At 43.0% G+C, this 24,249-nt stretch overlaps 1 long non-coding RNA gene across 1 annotated transcript; it reads left to right on the top strand.

The window, feature by feature from the left end:
* Nucleotides 1–75: 75 nt before the first annotated feature.
* LOC110598456 (uncharacterized) lies at nucleotides 76–22,239 on the top strand. The gene is made up of 3 exons (XR_002484297.3): nucleotides 76–922; nucleotides 7,796–7,885; nucleotides 21,436–22,239. It is a non-coding gene; the product is annotated as an uncharacterized LOC110598456 (long non-coding RNA).
* The last annotated feature ends 2,010 nt before the right edge of the window (nucleotides 22,240–24,249 follow it).

The raw sequence follows: 24,249 nt of genomic DNA, 5'->3' as shown, positions 1-24,249 counted from the left end.
GAGGAGGGGGCTCCGCGATCGCTAGCCAGGCGAGAGGCGGCGGCGGCGGAGGCGGTGCTCCGAGCTTCCCTAGTGTCGAGACTCTGACGCTTCCTGGTGAGGCCACCGGAGCCAGACGCTGGCAAGCAGCTTCTGCGGGACCAGCCGTCAGCCAGGCGGGCCCCGGGTGCTCCCAGCGCTGCGCCTGCGGTAGCCCTCCCTACTCCGCCCCTTTCCTTCTCCTCGGCAAGCAGTCCGGGAATTTGCAATGAGTAATTTTTGAATGGATCAAAAAGGAAAAGGAGCCTTGTGGGCTGGCCCTGACTGGCCTGTACCCGGGCCCCGCCCCTCTCTTAAAGCGGCAGCGCTGTCCCAGGCTACTCGCGGCTGGGTTCGAGCTTCAGTGGGTCAGAAGACTCCAACGACAGAGGCTGCCAGTGTGCTTTGCTTCAGAGCGTCACTCCAGAGGCCCAGTCTTCTCCTGGTCTTGCATATCGAGCTGCGGGGACTCCAGATTCCAGATCAACCCTTTTAAGTTTTATTTGGTTCTTGATGAGGTTAAATAATAATGGAAATCGGGTGCACTGATCGATGTCATTAATGGACCTGAAGCCAAGACCAGTAAGGTCCAGTTAAAGGCTTTGCCTCCAAAGGATCCTGCAAAACGTAAAGAGTTGTTATGACCATTGGAGGCCGAGTTCCCATCAGCTAGCCAAGGTCTACACTGAAGACCTGCCACACTCTCTGTGACTGAGCTGTGACTGGACGGCACCTTCTGGGGAAAAGTGGGTCCTCGGACTTTTGAAACTGACTGAACCAAGGAGTTGAGAGGACAGCCTGGAAGGGAGAAGAGAGAATGAAAGAAGACAAGAGAAAGGAGGAGGGCAGAAAGAGCATAGAGGAAGAGGGAAAATTATACCAAGAGGCTGATTCTCACAAGGAAGTGAGTATTCTGTCAACAAAAGCATTCAAAAATACATACATACATACATACATACATACATACATACATACATACAAAAAAACAGGATCAGCTGGGCACAGTAGTGCCCACCTGTGATCCCAGGAACTCAGAAGGCTGAGGTAGGAAAATTGCAGGTTCAAAGACAGCCTCAGCAACTTATTGAGGTCCTAAGTCACTTAGGGAGACCCTGTCTCAAAATTAAAAAAATAAAATAAAAAGGGCTGGGGATATGACCCAATGGTTTAGTGCCCCTGGGTTCAATCCTTGGTATCAGAAAAGGGGGAAAATCAGAGCTGCACTGCAACAACAAATGAGTTGCACCACAGGTTGGACTAAATGCTTCCCACTCACCTCATAGTTGGAAGTCATGATTACCATTGCTCCATGCCCCACATCATAAATTTGGCTAAGGGAGTAGGAGTCTTTCTTATTGTCCTCAGTCTGGGACAGAGCACCGCTTTTTGTAACAAAAGAGGCATGGAGTAAACCCAAGCAGATTCTCTTTTCTGCATAATAATAAAACTTAGTATTTATTGGACTTTTGTATGTGCCAATAATTGTGCTAAGTATAATTGAATGAATTAATACATTGAATTTTTACAGTGCCCTATGAGGTGTGTATTTATTATACCAGTTTTATAGATGAGAAAATTCAGCTCAAAGACCCAAGTTTACCTCATAAGTGCATCGCTAGAACTTTTACCCACTGTGGCTCCTGGGCAATTTATTCTCCCCTCAACAGCCCCATTTGTCTCATGTGTATGAGTCATAGTAACCTAGTATTGCATACACAGGATTGTCCAGAAACAGAAGCCCTCTACCCCTTCCCTGCTTAGTGTGTTGGGGAGAGGGGGTAACCAGCTCCCATGGACTAGCTTTTTGATGTGGCTTTAGGCAAGGAAAAGGTTTGACTAGGGGAAAAGATACAGTTTCATTTCCTGAACCCCACCCTGGACCAATAGGTTTTCTACAAAATATCCAGTGGGCCTTTGGAAGTGGGGAGATAAGACTGTTGGTGCTTCAGCAACAATGTGTATAATTCTGCCTGGTGCTGTGTAAAGGATGAGGGACAGTTCATACCTCCTGGTTGAGACAGTTTATATTGCTTCCCAAGCAGAGGGGATGCGCAGGACCTTGCAGAACACAGAACAAAAAGACAAAACAGGAACAGGGAAAACATACATATTCTAACTTCTTTGGATGTGTTTGGTAAAGCATGCTGGACATTACTTAGTGTTCTAAAGTTTTTCCAAATGTCTTGGCTGAGAGTCAAATGGTCTGGAATCTAATCAAGAGAAATTTTTATCAGTGGAAGTGCTTTGTGAACCACAAAGCACTACACGAATAATAAATTTACTGAGTACTTACTATATGCTAATGCCCTTCTTGGCTTCTTATGTGTGTAGTTCATTTAATTCCTTGACACAGCTATGAAGTAGCAACTACCATATTATCAGACTCTTTACAAAGGAAGATGCTGAAACAGACAGAGATCAGTATCTTGTCCAAGATCATATGGCTCATGAATGGTAGTAAGGACTTGAATTTATAACATTTGGCCAAACAACTACTTACTTCCATTGTTAGGGTGACAGAGAGGATGTCAAATTTTAAGATGACTGATTGTGATTGCCTTTATGACTTCTCCTATGCCCCTCCACATAGAATTGCTGGAGCTCTGTCTGGTTCTCCCAAAAGACTGAATTAATTGTCTTTGTTCCTGCCTCTAGGCAAACTGTGAGACAGAGGAAATGATGGGCATAAAAATAGTTTTAGGTGGCCTGGAAAAAGCACTATGGAAAACCAGGCACCTAAGATGCAAACCATTTTGTCTGGGGGCATTTTTACAGAAGTCCCAGCTTGGCTTCCTCATCCTTCTTGGGTTCAGTGCCAGAGTTTGTTTTCCTTGGGACTGCTGCCATTTGTTCTGTAAGGGTTAGGGGGCTGGCAATTAAGATGCATTGTGCTTTAATTGTATTGACTTGGAAAAACTGGGAGAAGCTTTATAAACATCCATATTGTTCTGTTACAAAGAGAGAAGAAGAATGACTATTCATCTGACAGTATATCTTACAGCAGTGGAGAGGGAGGAGGTGGGAGGGAGCCCTTTCACAATGATGGCGCTGACACATCAGCATTAAACTGCTTCCTCGGGAGGGAGAGCAAGTTGTCATGTCCCGGTGCCCACTCGCGTCAGAATCCATCCTGGACCACAAAGCACTTTTGTTCATCTGAGCACCGTTCAACTCCATGCCAATGACCCCAGACACTTTCTTGATATAGTAGTCCTTCTGAGATGGCCATGAGGATGCCCAGGATGTGCCCAGTTGACTGAACTTGTCATTTCTGAAGCGTGTCCTGTGTCTTTTCCTTGAGAATAGGTCAAGTGATTGCATTAAGAACAGAAAGTAAAGTCCACAGGACATTTCCAGTTCTGAGGACTGGGGTGTCGCCTTGGTGAAGGAGGGCAGTTTTTGAACTTTTGGATGACCTTAGCTCCTGGATTTCCTCATGGCCAGAGGATGTTGAAGCCATGTCCTGCCTTTCTCTATGCTTAGGTTTCCTCATCTGCCACATGAGGGCTGATAATCCCTAGGACTTTGGAACTCAGGAACGTTTGGGGTGGGGTGGGATTCTCCAATTGCACATCAGGTGGATAAAGCATGACATCCCCTCTTGCTCTTTCAGAGCTGATACTTTCTCACTTTTCCTTCTCAGGAGTTTTATGTAAGATGTGGGAAGAGTTTAGAAGAAATGAATTTTAAAGCATGGAACTAGATGATTTTTAAAAAACAGTTTAATTTTGACAGACCATGATTGACTACAGGAAAGCAAAAGGGAAAGGAGTAGGGTTGGCCATGGGAGGAAGAGCTTTTTGGGAAGGAAGGATAGGGAAAATTAGGTTGGGGAGAAAAGAGAAGGGCCACACAGGGAATGTTGGAGTGAAGTGGACTTTACAAGGTCAGGCCAGTTCTCTGCTATCCCCAAGCACAAGTGAACCAGACCTAAGGACCTGGAACTGGAGGCCAGTTCAATCTCTTAAATTTGTCCCTAGGATTCAGAGTAGTGCTGAGCACATAGAAAGTTCACAGAGGCATGTGTTTGATTACCGATTGCTTATTTAATCTGTGAAGCCAAGTTAAACAGTAGGAAAGGCCAAGGCTGAAAAACAGAGTTTGGATCATCAGTACAAACCAATAAAAAGTTTATATTTTTCTCATATAGGGGAAAAAAATCAAAATCTTTCCCTCAACTGCAAAAGAAAGAAAGAGGAGACTATTTTTTATTGTTTGCTTTTTTGTTTTGTTTTGGGATTTTGCCATCTCTGAACAAAATCCCCATCACATCTATTTTGGAATCCATGTATCCATGTTCCTCCTCCTTAAGACCTCTGCCTGAATATATAATCTGTCTATCTATCTATCTGTCTATCTATCTATCTATCTATAAAGATAAATAACTTTTGACCTATGAAAACATGAGTGGGAACATTTTCTTTCTGCCAAGTCATAGGTAGAATATCCAGGAACTCTATCCAGTGATATTTCTCCCATTTTATGCTAGAAATTGAAAAATTAAAAGCATCAGTTACTGCCTCCCTCATCCACAGCTTGCTGATTCCCTACCCAAAAAACCACCCATTCTTTTTTTTTACTTTTTTAATTTGTTTTAATTAGTTATAGAGTTGAATGCATTTTGATACATCATATTTGATGGAGTATGATTTCTCATTCTTCTGGCTGTACATAATGTAGAATCCCACCGCTTGTATAGTTATAGATGTCCATAGGGTAATAACATCTGATTCATTCTACTACCCTTTCTACCTCTATACCCCCTCCCCTCCATTCACTCCCCTCTACCTAATCTAAAGTGACTTTATTCTTCTCCATTGTGAATTAGCATCCACGCATCAGAGAAAACATTTCGCTTTTGTTTTTTTTGGGATTGGCTTATTTTGTTTAGCATGATATTCTCCAGTTCCATCCATTTACCTGCAAATGCCATAATTTCATTATTCTTTAAGGTGAGTAATATTTCACTCTGTGTGTGTGTGTATCACATTTTTTTAAAATTCATTTATCTGTTGAAGGCCATCTAGGTTGGTTCCATAGTTTAGCTAATGTGAAGTAAGCTGCTATAAACATTGATGTGGCTGTGTCACTGTAATATGCTGATTTTAAGTCCTTTGGGTATAAACTGAGGAATGGGATAGCTGGGTCAAATGGTGGTCGCATTCTAAGTTTTCTGAGGAATCACCATACCACTTTCCATAACGGTTGCAGCAATTTGTATTCCCACAGCAATGGATGAGTGTGCCCTTTCCCCATATCCTCACCAATATTTATTATTGTTTGTGTTCTTGATAATTGCCATTCTAACTGGGGTGAGATAAAAATCTTAGTTTTGATTTTCATTTCTCTCATTGTTAAAGATGTTGAACTTTTTTCATAGTTTTTTTTTTTTTTGTGTGACAAATTCTGTTCTAACATTGGATTATAAGTTTGGGAAAATAAGCAAAACAATTCACCCCAGTTTCCTCATCTTTAAGTTGAAACCAATACTTACCTCAAAGGGGATTTGTGGTAATTAAATGAATCATGAAAGTGAAAGCACCAAGCAAGGACCTTGCTGAGGTTCCCTCTGGATGCACCATTCATCTTCCCATTCTCGTGATATTTGTGCAGTTTCTTTGTTGAATGGGACTTGTGAGCACAGAATTAGATTATTTATACATGGCTTACTTATACTTAATTAGCTAGTTATTTAATCAGTCTATTTTTAGTAATACAATAAGCACCTACAAACAATTCACCTAGGATAAAAGCACTTGACAATAACCAATATCTATCCAGATAACACCTCCCCCAAGTCTATTCCTGCCTCCCAGCATCCTAGATACCTTTATTCTGCATACTATGTTCATTGTTCTCTTGTTTTTCTTTTTATATAGTTGTATTGTAGCTACAAGGAGTCCTCCAACATATACCAAACTTGTAAAGATGCTTTAAATATCATAAAAACACATAGTGCTATTTGTAATCTTTTGGAATCCCATTTTTTCCTTAATAGTATGTGGTTAAGGTATATGTTGAATATCAGGTAGTTCACTGGTTGTTAGCTATGTGATATTTCACTTTTCTTGTTAATGCACGTTTTGATTAATTACAAGATTTTACTTTTATGACTATGGTGTCATGAATATGTTTACATATCTTCACCTGCACTTGTGCAAAGAATTACTTTTGTGGGAGAATTGCTGGGTCATCTTCATCTTAGAAGGTAATGCAAACATGCTTTTCAAAATAGTTGTACCAATTTATATTTCCCTCAATAACACAGAATAGATCTCTTTGCATTGTAGTTGCATGTAGCTACACAATCTGGGTTCTTTTATGGGACATTTGAGGATTAAGTTCAAGAGTTTGAGCTCCTATGTTTGACTTTTACTTTCTTCTTTATCATTCATTCATTCACTCAACAGTCATTCAGTGAGCATCTACTATGTGCTGGGAACACAGAAGTGAATGGGATGAAGTGCTTGCTCCCCAGGAACCTACATTCCAGTAGGGGGTGACAGAGAGTAAAAGAATAAATATAATAACATACAATAAGTGCTTCAAAGAAAGGAAAACAGGGTGTGGTGTACTAAAGGTCAACTGAGGGTGGAGAGCTACTTCAGCAAGGATGGGTAGGGAAGGTCACCCTGTGTGGAGGTAACATGAATACCAAGATGGGAATGATAAGGAGGCAGCCAAATGAAGGAAGTGGGAGGGAATTTTTGACAGACGGCACAGACACTACAGCTGATGTAAAGGAGAGAAGGCCCAAAAGAACAAACCAGGCCAGCGAAGCTCACGCGGTGAATGAGGGGAGAATGAGACAGGCAAGGGTGTGCCTGGGCCAGCTGGGGTGGCTGGGGAGAGCCCAAGGGTAACAGTTCAGGGGACCTGGAACCGGTTGTTAAAGGGTCAGCAGTTGAAATCCATTGTGGTGGGAATGTTTACACCATGGAAATTGGCAAATGCTTCCTTAGGGCTTCTTCCCTCTGCCCTGAGAGCTGGGGGTGGGAGAAGGAGCTCACACTAGTGAACAGATGCAGTTGAAAGGCGAGACAGCGTTAACTGATCTCGTAGAGAGGCTGCGAGAATCAAACCAGTGGATACTCATAAAGGCATGGGTCCTCAGTGATGAATGAGTTTGTCTGCTCCTCCCGATTTTCATATTCCTTCCTTAGCTTCCCTCCAAAGTTCTGTTCATGGCAATCCTGAGGGGGAAAAGGACAAACAGGTGGAGCAGCTACTACTTGAGGACTTTCACGTATTATCTAATACCATCAGCAACACTGTCAAACAGATATCTATGCAAACCATTTACCGAAAAGCTTTCTGAGAGCCAGGCATTGTGGTGCACAGCTGGAATCCCAGCTATTACGGAGGATGAGGCACAAGGATCCCAGATTCATGGCCAGGCTGGACAACTTAGCAAGACTCTGTTTCAGAGGGCTGGGTGTGCGGCTCAGTGGTAGATCACTTGCCTAGCATGTGTGAGGACTTGGGTTTGATCTCTATTATAGAAAAGCAAGGAAGGAAGGAAGGAAAAGAAAAGAATGAAAGAAAGGAAAAATAAAACCTTCTGAGGTTCAGATAGTATGAAACTTGATCAAGTCACCCAGCTCCTAAGTGATACAACAGCTTTGGAAATGAAGATACCTAATTCAGGTACAGAGCACTATGCAATGGAGCTTAATTAATTAATATCAATTAAAATGTTTTTAATAGGCACCTCATTTCAGTAGATAATTTGTATGGCTATGCTAGTAAATGAACCACAAAACTTTTGAACCCACAGGCCAGAACTGTTGCTGAGGATGTGTGAATTAGAGGATCGCAGCAAATCTGGCACCAAAGTGACTGAACTCATCGAGCCCTGCGATGACTAGTGAGTACATAACAAATAAAACTCTGTCTCCTCCCTACTTTGCTTCTACAATAATTGGAAACCTTCTCTCTCTGGGTATGGGACTCAATGTTAAGGGTGACTTGAAGGCGTGAGATGTCCAGCAAGAGACGGAAGTGACCACGACATTGACAGTACAGGATATCTGAGAGACATTGTGGTGAGCCTAAATTGCTCTAGAGGCAGAATGGTGGGAGGATGACTAGGCAAGCTTCCCCAGGGCAGAGGATGTCTCAGCTGGACACTGGAAGATGAGTAGACAGTAACTAGATGAGAAGGGGTGGGGGAGGATTGGGAAGGAAGAGTAGAGAAGCAAGCATGTTCCAGGCAGAGGAAACTGCACATGTGAAGGCCAGACATTTGAGAGACCAAGTCATCTCTGATGACTCAAGTGGCAGGAGCATGGTGGACTGGGGAATGCAGAAGGAGATTCAGACACTGGTATGGTGTGGCAGGATTTGGGTCGTTGTAGAACCAGACTTCTGTACAGGTCCTGGCTCCCTGGCTGAAGACTGTCCAATCCACCTGCCTTATTGAGAAATGCAGCACCACCCAATGATTAGACCAGCAACCCCAAACCCCTTAGGTCCAAGGACAAAACTCTGATTGCCCATTCTTCAAAGTCCAGCTAAAGACCTGAAATTTCTGGAAAGTCTTCCCACAGCCCTAGTAACTAAGAAATCTCAGAGCACTTTATCTTAAATCTCAGGCATAACTTACAATATGCCACCTTTATTTTCTCTTTTATTTTTCATTCTTTCTTTTAATTTAATTATTTATTTGACTTATTTATTTGTGGCACTGGGCATTGAACCCAAGGGAGCTCTACCACTGACCTACATTTTGAGCTAGGGACTCATTAAAAAATTGCCCAAGCTGGCCCCTAACTTTCCATTCTCTGCCTCAGCCTCCAGAGTACCTGGGATTATAGGTAGGCACCATTGTGTCTGATCTCATTTTCTCTTGTTAAATTTAAATGTTTGTTTTTTTAAGACATGGAAGCAATATTGGGAGATATTTTATCATAGATTTATTATCAAAAAATAAAGAAAGAAAAATATCATTCCACATTAACGTGATCCATGGTAATATTCTAGCATATTTTCTTTCAACGTTTTTAGTAAAACTGATGCTCAGTGTTCTAGCCAAATCACGTTAATTTGAAGTTCCTTGAAAATATGGATTATGTACTATCATTGTGTGCTTTTTACTTGCCTCCCATGGGGACCCTTTAAATATTTGTCATTGATGGAGATAGTGCTCAATGTGTTATGAGCTCCCAGCTGGTTGGGAACAGGGCTTGTGCCTGAGGAGGGTGATGATGTAGGTTTGCTTGGAAAAGTCTGTGCTCTGAGTGGATAAAGTTGTGAGAAGCCCAGGAGAGGAGATGGCATAGCCCGCCTTGTCATCTTCAAAACCCAGGAAAAGCCTCTCCGCAAGTGTGACTCTTTAGAGTGGAGACCATCATTGTTGGCTAGCATCTTCTCTATTGGGGATGGGTGGCCAGAGAAGCCCATAAAAATAAAAGCAAAATTAATAAAGCAAGGAACAAATCTTCTTGCTCTCTTCTCTCCCTCTTTCTGGGCAAAAGATAGGCTTGCCCTCTGGAGGAATGTGATTGTATTAGTTTCTTGTGACTGCTGTAACAAATGAACGCAAACTGGTTCAAAATAACAAAAATTTGTTTTTTCACAGTTCTGGAGGCCTAAAGCCCTAAATCAGCACCACTGGGCTAAAATCAAGGTGTTGGGAAGGCTGGGCTTCTTTCTAAAGACCGAGAGGCAAATCTGCTGCTTGTCTCTTCTAACTTCTGGTGGCTGATGGCAATTCTTTGCTTATGGCCACATCATTCTAATCTTAAGACAGCATCTTCAAATGTCTTTCTGTTCTGTATCCACATCACTCTCTCCTCTGTGTCTATCTTTCTGAAATCTCCTTTGACTTTCCCTTTTAAGGACACTTGTGATTGCATTTAAGACTCGCCTACATAATCCAAGATGATTTTCATCTCAAGAGCCTTAATTCCATTAAATCTTCAAAACCCCTTATTTTCCTTACCAGGTAACATTTACTAGGATGCAGCCTGCCACCTCTAGTTGGCCAACTACACTAGTATTCCTTAGAACAGTTAATCTTGAGCCTGGAAAGAACCTCATGGTCTAGAAGGTTTTTTGGGGGGGTGGGATGGGGAGGGGACTGGGGTTTGAACTCAGGGCCACTCGACCACTGAGCCACATCCCCAGGCTTATTTTGTATTTTGTTTACAGACAGGATCTCACTGAGTTGCTTAGAGCCTCGCTTTTGCTGAGGCTGACTTTGAACTCATAATCTCCTGCCTCAGCCTCTCAAGCCGCTGGGATCACAGGCTTGCGCTACTGCATTCGGCTAGAAGCTTTTTAACCTCATGACTTGAATTAAGGGGAGAAGGCAGATGATGGGGAGGGGCAGGAAATGATTCAGGAAATCACACTTGCTCATTCCTCTTTGGAAAAGGCCGCTCTCACTTTATGGTGTCCTCTCTGCCTAGAACTCTTCCTTCTTCTGGCCTCTTCTTAAAAGCTCAGGCTGATTTCACATTGTCCGCATGCACGGATGGAATATCTAACCCCTGGCCTTCTGTGCCCCCGTCACATAGTCCTAACACAGTGAAGGGCATTTCGTTTAGTTAAATGCTCATTTATAGGGCAGAATGTGCTCCATAAAGCTTTACATGCCTTACCCATAGCTATGCCCTCAGTAGGTGCTTAATAAATGTCTGCTGAAGGAACTTGAATGGCATCTCCAATGATAGGTGTCAAGCAATTGCATTCCTCTCCTCCCTCCCTGGTTTTGAGGTCTAGGTCAACATTCTCTCTCCCACTCCAGATCTCCACACTGGCAGGACAGGTTCAGAGAACCTTTCTTCTTACTCCCCCAATGTCCATGGTGATCAGGCAGAGTGCTGGGAAGTCTGTGATGTACAGAGTGCTGGGAAGACCCAACGTGGGTCTTCTTGCAGCCAGTTGTTGGGAGGTCTGTCTAAGGCGCATGCCCTAGAAATGCAACAACAGTGGCTGGAAGCTGGTCGGGGGATACAGAAAGAAAACGAGGCTGGTCTGAATCAGGAAGAGAGGTGACATTTTAGCTAATCGCTATTGTTCAATGGGAAGTGTAGTTGGAACAACTTATGTCCCTAGATGGTAAGAGACTCTGTTATTTCAGCTGCTCTGTTCTGACTACACATTATCCATTGCTCTCCTACCAGGCTGAGAGTGGGTGTCCCTGGGTTAAGTGTCCCCTTTGAGCAGAGCCGTAGCCTCCAGACCACTCCTAGAAGTTTTCTCATGGCTTGTTCTCTGCTCATTAGTTAGCAATTTCTGTAAAGGGAAATCAAGAGAGAAGAAGAAAAGCAAGCCCAAGTTGGCCCCTTAGAGACTTTATTAAAGAGCTGGGGGCTGAAATTGCTCTTGCACTTCGATGCTGTAGGCCACTTCTGTCCACCTAAAATGTCACCCTCTGGTTCTGATTTAGCAATAGTGTTCACACAGCTTTTTACAATTTTCAAGAACTTTCAGGCATAATATCTTATTTAATTATTTTCCCTTTAAGAAAGCAAAACAATATAAGGAAGTTCCTTTAAATACATTTTTATTCAGGACAAAAAAATCCATCCAAAACAGATGAGAAACACAAAGACTAAGGGTCAGTAAGATTATGTGGCTTACCCATGATAATACAGTGATGGAGAATAAATCAATATTTAAACTCAAGTTTTCATTCGAGCGCTGTGGTGCACACTATAATCCCAGCTACTCAGGAGGCTGAAGCAGGAGGATTGCAAGTTTGAGGTAGATATGGACACCTTAGCAAGACCCTCTCTCAAAATATAAAACAAAAGATGTTGGGGATGTCACTCAGTATGCGAAGCCCTGGTTTCAATTCTAGTTTGCACAAACAAATAAAACTCGAAAGTTCAAGTTTTCTGAAATCAAAGCCATGCTAGTAATGTTGTCTCTTTTTTGGGCTAGGTCCAGAAATGCCTTGTGACTTGTTACTGTAAGGAGGGTAGGGCAGGTTCCTTAAATAGCTTCATCTCTGGAGTGAGGCCAAATGAAGGGTTGGATCCCTCAGCCTCCGAAAGGCATCTGATATAGGGATTATCTCGGCACTCCTGGTGAACTCTTCCCTGGAATCTGCTGTTTTGTTGGTCACTCTTGTCCTGTCTCAGCATCCCAGGCATGAGGAGGACAGGCTGAGAAGTTTCGTGATTTAAAGTTGCTTTGAGAAACTGTAGTTTCAAGCATCTAGCGCTTAGATTCTGATTTCTAATGCCATACCTTACTAAAAGAACAAGCTCCCTGAAAAATTGTTGGGGTACCAGGACAGAGGAAGGAAAGCCCAAGATTGGCCTGGAGCAATTTGTCATGTCAGAAGTCGGGAATTGCCCCCAGGAATAAGAGGATCATATAAAAGAGACACGGGAGCCAGCTTCAAGGAACAGCCACATCCAATTTAAACAAGTTCCTAACCCCTCCTATAAAATGATTTTATTGGGTTATAATAGGTCAAATGAAAAAAACTTCATAAATCCTTAGTGATACTTTTATTTTTTTTTTTTTTGTATCAGGGATTGAACCCAAGGGTGCTTAACCACTGAGCCACGTCCCCAAGATATATATATATATATATATATATATACACACACACATATACACATACACACACACATATACACATACACACACATAATACATATACACACATTATTTAGAGACAGGGTTTCATTACATTACTTAGGGCCTTGCTAAGTTGTTATGGCTGGCCTCCAACCCTTGATCCTCCTGCCTCAGCCTCCCTGGCTGCTGGGATTGTGTACCACCATTCTTGGCCATAGTGATACTTGAAATGATTAAAAAAAAAAAAAAAAAGAAGGGAAAAGAGGGCGAGAAAAGGGAAAATTGTTTTTCATAAAAGAGCCCCAATGTATGAATAGAGAATAATAATAGAATTAGAAAAAATATCCATTTTTATAACCTTCAATGTCCTTTGGCAAAAGGGTAGTTGGGCCTAGGATATTCCCATTGTTACAAAGCATCACCCCACAGATTTCTTATTAATTACAGAAGGGAAATGCCTTCATCATGCAAAGATCTGGTGGTCAGGGACTTTATCCCGGAGGTCAGGCTTGGCATTGCTGACAGGGCTGTCCTGAAGTGGGACTCCTGAGTTGAGGGTTAGGGGGAAGCACATAATGTGGCCTATGTGAAGCTCTTGTCAGAAATGTTACCTGAAGCTAACCAAGGAAATAGTTGTTCATTCAGAATGTAGCACATTCTGCCAGAAAACTAGTGTGGACCCTGTAAAGAACGCCATGACATGCATATCAGAAGAAGTTGGCTTAGTGTTCTTCCTCTGGGAAAGCTCAAAGCACAGTCAAATGTGGTGCTTAACCCTCAATTGGATGCAAGAAAGGAAATGGGGACTGAGGATGTGGCTCAAGTGGTAGCACGCTCGCCTAGCATGCATGAGGCACTGGGTTTGATTCTCAGCACCACATAAACGGAAGGAGACCCTCAGGGTTATACAAAATTACATACAAGAGGAAGTGAGGGGAAAGGGAAAAATAATACAAAGGGGAGAAATGATTTACAGTAGAGGGGGTAGAGAGAGAAGAGGGGAGGGGAGGGGAGGGGGGATAGTAGAGGATAGGAAAGGCAGCAGAACACAACAGACACGAGTATGGCAACATGTAAATCAATGGAAGTGTAACTGATGTGATTCTGCAATCTGTATACGGGGTAAAAATGGGAGTTCATAACCCACTTGAATCAAAGTGTGAAATATGATATATCAAGAACTATGTAATGTTTTGGACAACCAACAATAAAAAAAGATTAAAAAATAAATAAATAAAATGGAAATATTGTGTCCACCTAAAACTTAAAAATAAATGTTAAAAAAGTTTATTTTTTCAAAAAAAAAAGAAATGGTGGTAAGGGGCATTTTGGAGACAGATAGGAAACTTGAATGGGGGCTCCATGTCAGATGTTATTTCTATGTTAATGCTGGTTTTCTTAAATGTGATTTTGCTGTGATGTTTTTGGAGACTGTCCTAGTACTGGGTAGGTGCAGGCTGATATTTTTAAGGGTGAGATGTCATGATCTGAGATGTCTACTTTTGGGTGGTTTAGGGGAAGTGTGGGTGTGAATACAGAGAACGTGAATTGAGGTAGTACTGCAAGCACTTGTCAGTGGGTGATCTATGTGAGGGGATATATAGTATTCATTGTATTGTTCTTTTTACTTTTCAATGAGTTTAAAAATGTTTGATTCTGGGGATTGAACCAGAAGTGTTTTTACTACTGAGCCACATCCCCAGGCATTTTTATTTTTTGAAACAGGGAATTATTTAATTGCTTAGGGCCTTGCTAAATTGCTGAGGCTGATCTTGGACTTGTAATCCTCCTGCCTAAGCCTCCTGAGTCTTTGGGATTACAGGCATGTGCACCTCTGTGCCTTGGTTGACTTTTTTTGTTTTTGAAGAAATTCCAGGTAAGTCTTTTAAATTACAAAGGTTCTTAGGGTTTTTTTTTTTTTTCAGGAACAGTAATGTATTTGCAGGGAAAAGGATGCTGAACTTGAGCAGGGGGACAGTCTAGGCCTGTGAGCAGAGTTGGTAGAGTTAGAACTAAAATCAGGGACGTAAGTCTTCTTATTAGGAGGCAGCAAGAGCCCCAAGACCCCAGAGCCATTCAAACAATTTGGCTTCTGGTTCTTGGACTCATCCCCTTTCACATCACCACAAGGGCTTCTCATAAATCCACAGACCCAGCTAATAATCATGAGTTAAGAGCATCAATATGGTAGACCTTTGAAATCTAAGTAAAGTGGCTCTTCTTCAGGATTCTCACAGTTGAAGCAAACTTTTCTGCAAGTAAGTTCTCTTGGGACCATCTCCAGGGCAGTGCAGGTCTCTGAAATGGGTTTGTCTCCCTCCCCTGTTCGCCCTTGCATACCCACAGCCATCTGTGGCTGCACACAGTCAGGGTCACTCTAGGAGAACTGGGCTGACATGAAATAATGACACACAGACAGAGAAATACCTTTTTCTTTGGGTTCAGTGACCACTCCTCAGCCACAGTTCCCATAAGGAGGCAAGGCAGGCAAGAAAGAGAGCAAGGAGCATGTTCTGAACCCTTTTATTGGGGAGAAGCCTTTCAAATGAGGCAAGGGATCAGGTTTTAGGAGGTTGAGTCTAGCTTCTTGATATCTTGCAGGTCAGCAGGTTGAATGACATCTTGGAAGGCCACGACCATCGCATGTGCTGTGTGGGGATCAAAGACAGAGTGAGCAAAAGGGACACATAGGTGCACAGCCCAGACAGAGCAGCAGCATCAGTCCAGTCCTCTTTGTGTGCTCAAAATGCTCCCAGTCCACACACAGAGCCCACGGCTGGCTCACCACAGCCATCTCTATTAAAGCTAGTGTTTTTAAACCTCTCTCTAGAGAGAAGCATGCCCTAGATATTTGTAATTCTATTTCTGGTTCCCTCTGTTTTCAGGAATGCCACTATCCCTCGCCTCCTGTGACTAATTCTCCCTGTTTCTCAGAGCCAATCGACTTCCCCATTTAGAAAGTGGCTCCTGGTGAAGTTGCCAACAAGTGCTTCTCAGAGCTTATCTGGAAAAAGTTCTGTGGAGCTGAGTGATACTTGATCCCAGAGCTGAATGGCCACCCTGTAAAAGGGTGTTAGTGTTGTGGCTTTCTGGGTCTGTTTTGAAAAGAATCACTCACTCACTTGTTAGGGAATGAGTAACAGTCCATGATGGATGAATACCAAATTGATTTCATTTCCTGCCAATGACTTCTGTATGAGGGTCTGACTGGTAGAGACAAGCATTCCAAAAATGTTTCGAGCAAACACAGCGTAGTTAGGCAAAATGCGTATCTTCCCAAGATATGCTTCTATGCTGGAGCCAGCATTCACTTCAACGTCTGCATTCTAGTGGATTAACTTGCAATTTTGATCTTGGCCTTTATTTTATAATCATATTTCATCTATGGACTAATAAATAATTATAAACAAGGGATAGTGGAAGGAGACTAAAGGTGGCTAATCACCAACTACACATCAGATAGTTTACCTGAATTGTCCCATTTAATCCTTATAGCATCCCTGTATATAAGGATTTCCCCCCTCCTTTTATAGACAAGAAAAACAAGATTCGATGAGCCAAGACTTGCCCTAAACACACAGTTAGTACCAGAAGATGAAATCTAAGCCCTGTACTCTATGGTTTATTATCTTCAATAATTTATAGTCAATGCTACTATTTGTTTGATAAGTGATAGCAATATGTTTTAAATAGTTAATATCTTTTTATCCTCAATACAGGTCTGGTTTTCTCTTCTTCATGACTGGTATTGTATACTCTTAGTTAAATAATTTTCTGTAAAATCTGTTGAGAAGAATGAGAATATGAGTTTTCAAGTCAGATATTAATAAGGATCTCTTGCTGCTTGTTTTTATTAGTCTGAATATTAAACTGGAATCATTCCTCTATTGCACCCATCAATTTAATCACTGATTTCAGTAATAGTGGATTAAAAGAATCCTTCAGAAATTGTTAGATTCTAGCATGTTGCAAATTTTCTGGTACCAGGGTTTGAATCCAGGGGCAGTTATTATTTTTTTTTTTTTATTTTGAGGTAGCATCTCACCAAGTTGCTTAGAGCCTTGCTAAATTGCTGAGACTGGCTTTTAACTTGCAATCCTCCTGCTTCAGCCTCCCAAATTGCTGGGATTACAGGTGTGTGCCACTACACCTGGAAATACATTAATTCTGAAAAAAAAATCTTAAATAAAACTAGTACTCCTAAGAAATAATTGTATAGCACTGTTAGGAGGTGAGCAGAATACAGTCATTTTTTGGTGTCCTTGGAGATTGATTCTAAGACCCCCCTCCTTGGATGCAAAATCTATGGATGCTCAAATCCCTTATATGAAGTGGCATAGCATTTGTATAGAAACTACTCACCTCCTCCTGTACACTCTAACCCATTTTTAGATTACTTATAGTACCAGATACAATATCAACGCTATGTAAATAGTTGTTGTTATACTGTTTTGTTCAGGGAATAAAGTCTATATGTGTTCAGTACAGACATAATTTTTTTTTTCCAAATAGTTTTGATCCTCAGTTAGTTGAATCCATGGATCTGGAACCCAAGGATATAGAGAGCTGACTATTTGAAGGTGTGGCTGTTACAGCCAATTTTCTGAACTCTTCCACTTAGATTAACTGCTACTTCCGATTAAACTGGGAAAGAAACTTAAATTCTAGAAACTTCAGCTTCTGCATAGGGAAAATAGAGAAGTAATACTGTGTTCATCCGTCTGTTGTGGTTATTTTAACCAATGATGGAGGTCAAATCAGCACAGAACTTGGCACATAAAATAGCTTACAGACTCAAAAACAGCAATAGCAAATGAGATGATATCCAATGATGAAGTAAAATTGAGGTGCAGAAAATAAAACCGGTGAAAGAGAGAGAAGGGGGAGAGGACACTTTGGCTGATTAGACAAGGGAAGCCTGTGGTGAGGAGGTGACATTTAAGCCCAGGGCTGAGCACTCAGCAGGAAGTCCGCATATCATCCTACATAGAAGGATGTAAGATTAAAGTAGGTAGTATACAAAATGGAATGCGGACTGTAACACCCTACAAAAAGGGACAGAGCTCATCACTCTGTTTATACCAGAAATAAACCATTGCATTTATTCATGCGGTATCCATTCATTCATACATTCCTTTATTTCCTCTGACATTTTGCAGAGTTGACAGAATCTTGCTGACATGGTAGTAAGGCCTGATTCACTCCAGATGTTTCTTGGGAAAGAGAGTCAATCTGGACAGATATTAGAATAGCCCTCATTTCTATGGTTGTTGTTGTTTTTTTTTTTTTTTTTTCAGGGATCCAATTGTCTCACAATAATGCTGGGAATATTGCCCTTTTACAGATGAGGAAATTGGGAATCATTTTTAATGACGTACTTAAAATAATTCCCTTTTATATTAAAGATAACTGTCTGTCTCCAATGCCAGGTGGACAAGGTTGTTAGTTATAAGGGCCTGATTGTGGCTATTCCTTCAGGGTCTTAGACTCTCCTCTTTGCTCAAACCCCTGCAAGCTCACAGGGGATGCTGTGACCAGGTAGACACAGCTAATTTGGCTGTCTTCCCCAAGAACGCCCCGTATGAATTAAGTCTTGCTATACCCCTGGGGACCGTGCGTAGTCACCTATAAATGAGGTGACTGTATTTTTTGAACTCAGCGTCAGCTATGTGGTCTGACAATAAGGCACAATATTCAGATCCAGACTGTCCCTAATAAGCATATGGTGCTCTGAAGAGGATCCCTCCCTATCAATGGCCTTGCAGTTATGAACTTCCTAACACTGGGATTAGAACAGGAGGGAGGGAAAACAAAGAGGTGCAGGTAAAAACAGTCCAGGCTCAACCATCTTGGAATTCCTGCATTTTTCTGCACCTAGGCATTCATTAAAATCTAGGGAGGATGTTCTTTTTTGCCTGTTACTCATCTCCCTGGGGTAACCATTATAGAATGAGAGCTGAAGCAGGTTTTGCAGGAATAATCTGTAAGGAATAGAAATGAGCAAATGTCTTGAAATGCCTGGAAATTTCAAATCTCCCAGGTCCAGCAAAGAGGACAGAAGCCAGCTCAAGGAGGGTTCCCCCCCCCCCCCCCCCGCCCCCAGGAGCTGTCCCTTGCTAGTCTGCAGGGACTTCAAAGGCTTGCTGCATTCACAGGCAGGAGTGGAAGATAGCAAGGGGGAGGGAAGAGGTGAGAGAAGAGAGAAGAGGAAAAAAAGGCGGGAGAGACAGGGGACGGGCTCCTTTAACAGTCTCCTTTTGGTGCAGTGGTTTTTGCACTTGTAGGTCTGCGGCAGGATGTGAAGTGGGAAGTGTTTTGTGGTCAGGAGAAAAACTGCAGCTGGCGGGAGATGGCGTGGGCTGATGGATACTCTGGAGAGAGGCAGCAGAGGTTGGGAGGCGACAAAGAGCTGAGGAGGTAGTAGGGTGAGTGAGACAGATGGCCTTCCCCTCCCATAGGGATTTGCAAATCCAAGAGTTTCAGATCCACGCTTAAGATTTGGTATCCTGCAATCATCACCAGGTTTGGTGTGTGTTTGGGGTCTTATTTGAGTGTTTCCTGTAATGTGACCGTGGGCAAGTCACTTAAGCACGGGTCCTCGGATTCTTCACCTGTAAAATGAGATGACATACTAAGAGCAGAAACTGTTAGAACTGAGTGGAGACTGTAAGGTGCACGCCCAGAGCGTGTGCGGTAAGTCACCTTTTCCCAGGTCCCTTCAGCCACCTGCACTTCCCAGCCATTTCCAGATTCACGGGCATCAGATTCTCCACTGGGGTGCCCCCCAATGGCAGCCAACCTGCAGGGCCACCCACTGCTCTGCTCCCCTCTTCAAGACAGCTTCTCCCATCCTCTGTCATCCGAAGGGAACTGGGAGGACAAGAGAGTGTCTACTCCACCTTTGACACCTTGCTTCAGGTGAGGTTAAATGGAGGGCAAAGGGCGGGGAGAGGGAGGAAGAAAGGAACAAAGAAGGAGCTGGTTTTCTGGCTGTGGTCTCTGTTTGTTCTTCTTAGTGAACACCCCACCTCCTCCTCTGATCATCAACTGCTCTGGGCTCCGAGTCCTTTATTTTCTTCTTCTTAGCACAGTTAACCCGTGAACTAGGCAAACCAAGGGGGGGGGGGGAAAGAAGCACATAATAACTTCCTGAGCATTTGAACACCACATGGTAGATTACGGAGTCGTTTCCCATCCACGACGCCACACAATTGTACCAGGGAAGTTCCTTCTGTCCTTAGCCCCATTTTATAGCTGGGAACTGTAGAGTAGTGAGGTGACTGTGAGTGCTGGATCTGGAACTTGGTCCTGAGAATTTGACCTCCAAATCTTGGAACTTTCCTCTCTCTTCTATGTCTGTCTTGGGGTTGAAATACAGAGGGCAGGTAGGGGACAGGGAAATGACTCTCTAAGGAAATCTGCACCTTAGCAAAGCTAGAATAGGGATTATCTATGAAACAGTGGATGAGTTTCTATACACATCACCCTCCACTTACCCTGCCCAACCCTAGTTTCTCAAGGGAATTCAGGATTACACAGTTGGAAAAATCACACAGTTTCTCTCCTTGCTTCAAACATTTAAGGAGACACTTAAAAACTTTTTTGTGAAGTTAAATGAGGGTGTCTGGCTTTCGTGCTTAGCCCAATTCAGAAAATGAAGCGTGCAAAGTCCCCAGTGGGGTAGCACCTTCCCTTCTCCCAGATAAAAGGACATAGTTACAAAATGTTACCATGTGGCTTAGAACTAATAGAACAAATGGGAGCTTCATTACCCACAAGTCTGTCCGCTTTAAGATAGGTGTTTTGTACCTGTGCTAAGACAGAATGTGACTCCAGGGTCTGGAGCGTTATTAATGTTAAAAGGAACATTATACTATCACATTAGGAATCAGCTTGAAGATAATAGTATATTCATAGAAGGATGTTCTGCTGAGAGAAACTGAGCTCTACCCGAGCCCTCTCTGGGGAGTAAGACATCCTGGACTGCAGGACAAATACTTTGAGATCAAAATTTGAGATCAAATTTTGCTCACCTGGATCTCCAAGTCTCTCCTTCAGATAACATTTATTTTTTTTGTTTGCTAAAAATAAAACCTCAGAAACACCCCAGTTTTGCTGTACCTGATGGTATGTGCCTGACACAGTTATTCCACAGTCTAAGGTAAGAAGATTGCAAGTTCAAGGCCAGTTTGGGTACATTCCCTATATGAACAAGGAGGGGTGGGGATAGTAGCTCAGTGGTAGAGTGCTTGTCTAGCATATGTGAGGCTCTGAAGTCAATCCCCAGCACTGGAGAAAAAGAAGAAGAAAAATACAAAAACAAAAAGAAACACCGTAGTCTGTCTTCTTGGAGCTCTTGCCCAGTTCAATTACAGGAAACCCTTCCTAACTCGCCTGATCCTCTGGCTGAAAAAAACCTATCTTTTGTCTGAAACCCAAAGTCACTTTACTGTAGACCCTCATCACCACCTCTGTGGAGGTCAGCACCAGAGCAGTCTGTCCAAGGTCCCATGGTGGTTATAACTGAAATGAAAATTAATTCCAGGGGTCCTGATCCCAGAGCATGTCCATCGCACCTGTGTCCTCACCTGGAAGGACTAATGGAACTCTCTGTGGCCCATCAACACACTGACAGATTGGATAGGTAACACCTGTCACGGAACCAGAACCTAAAGACACAGGGCTGAGCAGCTCTGGCAAGGGGCTAGGGATCAGGAGAGATGTGGACTATGGAGTGCTCCCAAGGGCAGGGCAAGACTAGTGAGAATGATAAATGGGAGTCAGCAGGCAAGTTAGTCTTGCTCTTCTCCTCTGCACTGTAGGGAAGGTTCACTGTCTGAAGCCTGATCTGTAATTGTAGCCATTGTCTTTCTCAAGCTAAAAGTCCTTTGTGAAGTTCCCCATGGCCTTCCGGATGCAGTCAAATGCTTGACGTGGTGCTCAGGGCTCCCCTCCGCTGCAGCCTCCGCTTCACACTGCACTGTCACCTCCGCAGTCCTCCTCTGCAGCCTCAGCACCACCAGGAACTCGCAGCTCTAAGCTCCAGCTCAACACAGTGGTGAGTGACACACCACCCTGGCCTTCAGGACATGTGCCATAGAAAGCAAGGCGATCACAGTGCAGAGAAAGAAGTCTCAGGATTGTGACGTCCTTGTTGTTAGGGGGATTCGTGGGAAGGACACCTACGTAGGATTTAGGAGATCAGTGAGAACTTCCCGAAGGAGTGATAGCTAAGCAAAGAGCTAGATGATCAAAGGGATCCAGAGGGGCAGGAGATAGTTTTTAGCAAAAGAAATGGAATGTGCAAAGGAAGGGGGAAAGTAAGTAGCAGGAATTCAGACAATGAGGGAAGAAGGGGTGGCTGATGCGGTGGTGAATTCTACAGTTTGGCCTGAAATGTCCCCAGAAGTGCCATGTGCTAAAGGCTTGGTCCCAGCTTGGTGCTGTTGGGAGGTGCTGAAAACGTCAAGAGGTAGGACCTCGTAGGAGGTTCCCCAGACACTGGGGGTATGCCCTTGTCGGGGACAGTGAGGTCTCAGACCCTTCCTCATTCTCTCCTTTGTTCCCAGTCATGAGGTGAACAGATTTCCTTCACCACATGCATCTCCTTTGATGTTCTGTCTCAGCGGGTCAACTGACCATGGAATAAAACAACCCGAATAAACCTTTCCTCCTTTCAAACTGATTATCTCATGTGTTTTGTTACAGTAATGGAAAGCTGATTAACACAATAAGACATGAAACTAGAGATAGACAGGGACCAGATTGCTGTGACCTTCAAAGAGTAGGGGAAGGAAAGTGTGTGTGTGTGTGTGTGTGTGTGTGTGTGTGTGTGAGAGAGAGAGAGAGAGAGAGAGAGAGAGAGAGAGAGAGAGAGAGAGAGAGAACAACAAATATAGAGAGAAGGAAAAGAGAACACCAATTTATCCTAGCCTTGCTTAATCAATAAACACTTATTGAAAGTAATTGTGCAAAGCTCTGTGTGCCGAATCTGCTAGGGAATAGGCAGCAAAAACCACTCAAAGCTTTTCCTTAAGAAACTTACAAGCTAGGAAGAGGAATAATATTTTAAAAAAAGAATAAAACCAGGTAGAATACTAAAACTGCGATAATAGTAGTAGAATGAAATTTTAGCTGAATTTGAAAAACAAAGCAATGCAATTCATTTGCAGCATCATTGAAGCTCTCATGAGGAAGATGCTCTGTGGGCTGTGCTGATGAGCAGGCAGGACTGAGTCAGCAGAGATGAGGGCCTGTCTGACTAAGGGTCTGGAGCAGGAGGGGAAAGAGGAAAGTAGGGGAGGGAACAGGGGATGCTCCAGGAGAAGTTCCTTTAAGTTTGCCGGGTCGAGACCAGAGTCTCTCAAGGGCCTCACTGTGGTCTGAATGGGTTCCCTCAATTGCACAAGCTGGAAACTCAGGCCCTAGAGCCCTGGTGTTGGGAGGTGGAGCCCAAGGCGGGTGTTCAGCTCCTGAAGGCTCCGCCCCATGAATGGATAAAGGCTGCTTTCAAAAGGCCTTGCAGGAGTAGGTTCTCCTTCTCACTCTTCTGCCATGTGAAGATGCGACCTTCACCGCTACCTGCCCCTCTGCCTTCCACCACATGAGAACGCAGCAAGAAGTCCTCTTCACATTCCAGAAGCTGGCGCCTGGATCTTGGGCTTCCAGCTCCAGAACTATAAAAAATAAATTTCTGTTTTTTATAAATTTCCCACCAGCAATGTACAAGTGTACCCTTTTTCTCCCACTTCACCAGCACTTGTTGTTGCTGGTGGGACTGCATATTGGTGCAGCCAATTTGGAAAGCAGTATGGGGATTCCTGGGAAAGCTGGGAATGGAACCACCATTTGACCCAGCTATTCCCCTTCTCAGACTATTCCCTGAAGACCTTAAAAGAGTGTACTATAGGGATACTGCTACATGGATGTTCATAGCAGCACAATTCACAATGGCAAGACTGTGGAACCAACCTAGATGCCCTTCAATAGATGAATGGATAAAAAAAATGTGGCATTTATACACCATGGAGTATTACTCTGCACTAAAAAATGACAAAATCATGGAATTTGCAGGGAAATGGATGGCACTAGAGCAGATTATGCTAAGTGAAGCTAGCCAATCCCTAAAAAACAAATGTCAAATATATCTTTGATATAAGGAGAGCAACTAAGAACAGAATAGGGAGGAAGAGCATGAGAAGAAGATCATCATTAAACAGGGTGGAAAGAGGGGAGGGAAAGAGAGAGAGAAGGGAAATTGCATGGTAAAGGAAGGAGACCCTCATTGCTATACAAAATTACATTTAAGAGGAAGTGAGGGGAAAAAAACGAGAGAGAGAAATGAACTACAGTTGATGGGGTAGAGAGAGAAGATGGGAGGGGAGGGGAGGGGAGGGGAGGGGGGATAGTAGAGGATAGGAAAGGCAGCAGAATACAACATACACTAGTATGGCAGTATGTAAAAAAGTGGATGTGGAACCGATGTGAATCTGCAATATGTATACGGGGTAAAAATGGGAGTTCATAATCTGCTTGAATCAAATGTATGAAATATATGTCAAGAGCTTTGTAATGTTTTGAACAACTAATAATAAAAAAAAAAAGAATCAAGAAAAAAAAATAAATTTTCCAGACTCGGGTGTTCTGTTACAGCAGCGTTACAGTGACTAAGACAGACCTTGAATGCCAGCT

This window comes from Ictidomys tridecemlineatus, chromosome 4, assembly GCF_052094955.1.
Source record: "Ictidomys tridecemlineatus isolate mIctTri1 chromosome 4, mIctTri1.hap1, whole genome shotgun sequence".
Classification (NCBI taxonomy): Eukaryota; Metazoa; Chordata; class Mammalia; order Rodentia; family Sciuridae; genus Ictidomys; species Ictidomys tridecemlineatus.
This window is presented reverse-complemented; position numbering and strand designations above follow the sequence as displayed.